The sequence below is a fragment of the Poecilia formosa genome, unplaced genomic scaffold, assembly GCF_000485575.1.
Source record: "Poecilia formosa unplaced genomic scaffold, Poecilia_formosa-5.1.2 Scaffold72, whole genome shotgun sequence".
Lineage (NCBI taxonomy): Eukaryota > Metazoa > Chordata > Actinopteri > Cyprinodontiformes > Poeciliidae > Poecilia > Poecilia formosa.
Window position 1 is genome coordinate 1,493,631 of NW_006800011.1, and position 6,000 is coordinate 1,499,630.

Genomic DNA, 6,000 nt, shown 5'->3' on the forward strand with positions numbered 1-6,000 from the left:
AGCAGCAGCGTTCTGGATCAGCTGCAGCGGGAGGTTTGAGGGGTTTTTAGGACAAAACTGTCGCAGCAATCAATGCAACTAAAGATAAAAGGATGAGTTTCTCTAGTCCTTTAAGACTACATGATATTCTATATTAACAATTTCATCATCTTGGTGTAGAGCTGTCCTCAGTGAGGTGTAACGCTCATCCTCTCCAGCTCTCTGCTGCAGCCCATCTCCCCAGCTCCTTTAAATCAGTCTGTTGACAGAAGCCATCAGCTGCCGGTCAGTCTGGAAGTCCGGCTGTCAGCCGCCCGACGTTGCTGAAGCAACCTGACAGGTGAGGACATCAGAGAGCAACTTCACCTCTCTGCTGTCAGAGTCCCTCTGACCTTCAGATCATCTCAAAATGAGGACTGGACTCTGGACAACACAGAGCCGAGGAGGAAAAACTCCTTCATTTTGATACTCAAACAAAAAAATCTGAATTTTCACTTTTTTCTTTCTTTTAGAAACGCAGAACGTAAACAAATTGGTTTCCTATTTGTTACGGATACAATAAATGAATTTTCCAAACTCCAATAAATCTATCTGGTCATGATTTTCTCATCACCTTCTCAATACTTTAGTGTGAAATATTCCTGACCACACTGACAACTGATCAGTGGCATTTTCTTCCTTTCCAACTGAGAAAATCTCTTGTTATTTTGCAGCAGCAGCTGCTTGATGTAGCCGGTCCCATCAGGTCAAACTCCTCTGGTTTCTTCCTCCCTCATTTGTTCTTAAAAACAAAACCGCCTGCCAAAGCGTCGTCTGGTGTGTAGCTGCAAATTTATGTGATCTGAGCAAAATAATGTGGTAAATCAGGCATAAAACAGAGGAGAGTAGCAAATTAGTATAAGTAAAAGTATCACTACTTTAACATATTTTTACTCAAGTAAAAGTAAAAAGTAGCCGTCCAAGAAATAAGTAAGAGGAAAAAGTATTTGGTAAAAAGTCTCAAGTGCTGAATAACTGATCAAATTATCATCTAATATTTAAAAATAATCAGATGGACCAAAATATAAATTTAAGTGGAAATTTTCGTATTTTAAGAAGCAAAATGACAATAATTCATACAACAAAAAGCAACAAAATGAGGCTAAAGAAAAATTTTCCAAATCAGTTTCTTTCAATATAAAACTTTAAACTTATTAAAAATAATAATAATAAAATTACTCAAGTAAATGTAGAAAGTATCTGTCCAAGAAATTACTCGAATAAAATGTATTTAGTAAAAACAAAAAAGTACTGAGTAACTGATGAAATTACACAATCTGACAGATCAAAATATTATCAACATTCATTTGAAACTAAAATGTCCAAGTTTTTTTTAAACAAAAATTTCTAAAAGTAATCCATCATTTTTTAGGTTTTCCTAGTAAAGTTACAACTTTTCAGGCTCAGAAACTTCCTTGATTTTCTAGAAAATTTCATAAATTTATTTCAAAGTTTTTTTTGTAGAAATTTTCTGTTTTTTCCATCTACGACCCCAAAACGTCGTCTTGCTTCAGTAAAATCCGAATACCAAACAAAGATGACTGGCAAATACAGTTTGCAAATTATTTTATTCAAGAGGTAAATGGATGTGTGACAACAGTAACTATAATTATACTTTAACTACCATTTAGTCTTTCACATGGAGGAATTTTAGAAATTATTTCAAAACTGCTTTTTGTATTCACTCAAGTTATATTTGTGTTTTAATGAAACTTATTTGATAATCTGAAACATTTAAGAAGAACAAATCTGTTACAGTGGACCAATCCTTGCTTTAAAATCCAGTCTAACTGCCTTGAATATAAAAATGTAGCCAAACGAAATTAATGCAATAAATGACAATGTTGTTGTTTTGTGACCATTTTCAAGCCATAAATTGATAATAATGCAAGTTTGACCTCAAAGACCAGTAAACTGGAATTTATTTTGTCCAAAATAAAACAAAAACAACCAAAAACAATAAATAAAACGGATTATGATGTCACTGAATAAAGCTTAATCAAAAAGTGCAACAAGTTTGATGCTAAATTAAACTGATTTCTGTCTGTTTGGTGTTTAATGGGATTCAATTTTGCAGTTTGTGCTGACCCACCACCATGTTTTCCTACTGGGGCCCAAAACAAAAAAATAAAAAATACAGAAACCAAAAGATTCACTCAGCGAGCTGTGAATAAAGAAATTAGCCTACATGCAAGGAGCTGAGTTTCTGCTGCGCCTCAATGTGTGTTTACACTCCATTTGCCACCAGTGCTGACGTACAACATTTAGCCTGCTTGGTATTCCCAGTCCCAGCTGGGAACAGGGGCCGCCATGACAACCTTATTGATTGCGAAGCATGATTTCTAGTGTGGAAGTGTTCGTGTGAAATTAGCTGGTGCTGCTTGAGGCCGTTTAATTAAGGGCCAATCTGTTCCCACTCATTTGTATGCCTTCAGGTTTATTCCGCTATCACACACACTTTCAAAAGAGGCCAACTTTCACAAAGATCCGTAGGGTGGATTAATAAAACTGTTAATGTGATGTACACTAATTAATAAAGGGGCTCGATAATGAAGAATACCAATGGGGAAGTGGCATCGTCTGAATTCTGATGGATCAGACCGATTGGAAAATGAGTTTTTCATACACACCCATTGGATTTAAAGGGGAAGAATTATGCAAAATTCACATTTTGAACGTTCTTTGTACTTCTACTTGGGTTTCTACTGCTTCTAAAAACAGTACAACTACTTAAAAAATAAAACACAGTCAGTTTTTGATAATAAGTTAATGTTTTTTTGATGTCTGGAAAATGATCAATTTCAAAAACCTCCGGAATGCAATATCACAAATCACCAAGTTCCGTCCGTCACCTAGTAACCCCAGCAGAGTTCCGCCCATTACCTAGCAACCCCAGCAGAGTTCTGCCCGTTACCAGGCAACACAAGAAGAGCTCCAGCATGTTTGGTTGGCTGGTTTTACTGCTGTGTGCACTGTACAATGGCTGCTGGAAAAGACAACTATTTTATTGTTGACTTAGCGGCCAGAAACCACCTGCTGCATTCTTGTTCGGTGTGCACAAGGCTCCACTTCTGCTTTCTAAAGATGTACGGTTGTATAATTGCAACTGTTTCAAACAATTTTTACGTGGAAGTGTAAATATCAAGTTGGGGGGCGTGGCCAGCTGCAGCTTATATGGATTTAAAGAGACAAGACGCTCTAAAACAGCTCAAAAGAGGCAAAACAGACCAGACTAAAATCTCATTATTTAAGAATAATTTTGTGCCAAAAGTTTAATAAACATGTTTTGTATTCTACCTCTAGCTGAAGTTCGGTGGCTTTTGGGTTGTTTTAATGCTTATTAACCAACTTACTGGCTCCTAGTGAAAGAAAATAAATGTTACATTTAGTTATCTATCTGATCAAACAGTAAGTCTATTGTGAAGCTTGAGGCAAAGAAGAACTGAAAAAAAACTAATTAAACTTTGAAAGCGTTTAGTTTTGTGTCTTGCTGTTTGAAAAGTTTTGGTCAGTTTTTCAATAAAAGCTGCTTCTCTTCCCGTTTTTTTTTTTTTTTTTTTTTTTTCCCATCGGCTTCTCATAAATCATATTTATTTCCCATTCCCAACCTATTGGTATGCAGGTCTTGGGAGATTTATGCCTTCTTTCTTCATCCCGACTGTATCTTACATATTTATTGGACGTGCTACTTTCTGCTTTGCTACTGCCAGGCTTATGCATAATGATGTTTGCTTGGAATAATCTGATTCTGAGACTTGCTCTTTCTTTCCAGAAAGTATTGTAATTTTATCAAATATGTTATTTATTTTTTTCTTTTCTGTCCAAAGTTTTTGTAAAGAAAAAGAAAAAAACTTTCTTAATTCATCAACAAAGAAAAACAGAAGAAATAAATCAAAGTACTGATACCAGATTGCAGAGCTGCTTTTTTGTTATTTATTGACTTCTGATGGATAAACTAAACCGGTGTAATGGCTGAGGCGTTTCATATTTGGACATGATTTCTCTTTTGGTTTTGGATGCGATGCAGCAGGAAGGGTTTTTCTCTTACTATTTTGTTTTCAGACATTTGCTATGATGTGTAACCGTGGCAACAAGGTGTTGTTTTTAGTTAGCGTCTCAAAATCTGAAATAAACTTTACCAGGATTTTCCTGGGTCATTAAAGTCATTAAATGGAAAAAAGAAGACAATAAAAAGCATTGAAAAGTTTTTTTTAAGACAAATACTTGCATAACCTGTTTATTTCCATTGTTAAATGTTTTTTTAGGATTTACGTACCTACTTATTCCACTTTTTTATTTTTTGTGTCCGTCTCTGCATATTACAATGGTATATTATTGTGTTAGGGTCATTGTAGACAAAAAACTCAGACATTTTCTAGAAAAGAATTCAGAAATTGAAAAATTTTAAACTTTCTAGACAAAAAAGAGAAAATTACTTCAGAAATGGTCTAGAAAAAAAATGAAAATTAGCTGACATTTTGAGATTAATATAAGAAATTTAACACAAAAATAAAAATTAGTTTGAAAAGTAGAAATTTTTCCAGAAAAAAACTGAAGTTTTGAGATTCATCTCAAAAAGTTTATAGAAAAAATATAAAACTTCTGAGTTTGAAAAGTTAAATTTTTTCTAGATAACAGAAATTTTGATATTTATCTCAGAAAGTCAAAAGCAAAAAACAACATTTTTGAGTTTGAAAAGTTGAAAAACTTCTAGAAAACTTTAGCTAAACCCCAGAAGGTTTAATAGAAATCTCTGTGGACGCTTCCAGAAGCATAAAAACACAGCAACTGAAATGGCAACACCAAGAAAAATATATCAAATATATCCTAAAATGAAATATTTATGTTTAACAGTGAGCTAAATCTGAACTCAGTTTTGAAATTCAAAGCCCCCCACAGGTTTAATTTACATTAAACTGCGACTGTGTGTGAGTTTATCACTTATTTGTAGTTCAACTGGTGAGTTTCAGCAGATAAGTGCAGATTGAATCAAACCAAGACGACGAAATGCAATTATCTGATATGAAGCGAGAAAGATACAAGCATAAAAGTTGTCTTTGCTTCCAGCTCAGTGTGATAACTGAACCAAGCTGTCAAGCTGTGAATCAGAGAGCAGCGACAGCAGCACAGGATTCATCCTAATAGTAGAAGAAGAAAAAGAAGAAGGTAAGGAAAAGGAAAATCAGCTAGTTTTACTTTTATCATCCTCCTTCACCTCTCTCTTCTTCTACACTTTGAATCAAAATCACTTTCGATTCGATTTGAGATCATATTTAAGTAATATAATGGTACTAACGTGAGTCTGTCAATGGATTTGACATTCATTCAGCCGGCCGCCATGTTTTTGGGTTAAAAAATGTTTAAAGTTGACAGGAAATTTGAAAATATAACTTGATAGTTATGCATTTTTGGACGACTGGATATTAATACCTAAACATCACTTATAAAGCCTTAGAAAAAGGCAATAATTAAAAATAAAAACAAAGATAAATTGACAATGCTAAGCCTGGTGTGGGCACAAGTAAAGCCTGGTGGGCCGCCAGGCTTATAATACACTGAGGGAAACCCTGATGTAAAAAACAAACTGCAACAAAACTTTCAAATGGTTCAGGAAGTCCAATTAGGAACTCTAAATATAATGTAAAATAGATAATAAAGCATTTTCAGAGCACAAAGCATAGAATTAGACTGAATAGATCCATTCTTATGGATCGGGCACATTATCACAGATAACCAATCTATATATTTTTTCAACATCTGGACCAATACAGATATTAATATCAGATCGGTGCATTTCTACTAAAAATCAACCGATTGCGATTGCTTAAAACAAATAAAAAGCCTTGATTTTTTTGGCAGGAATGTGACCCCATACATTTCTGTACCCATTTACTGGCTGTATATGAAAAACGCATAACCACCTCACTTGAATTAAATGCATTCTTGTTTTGCCCATTTTGAAAAGTGACAGAAAATTAACTG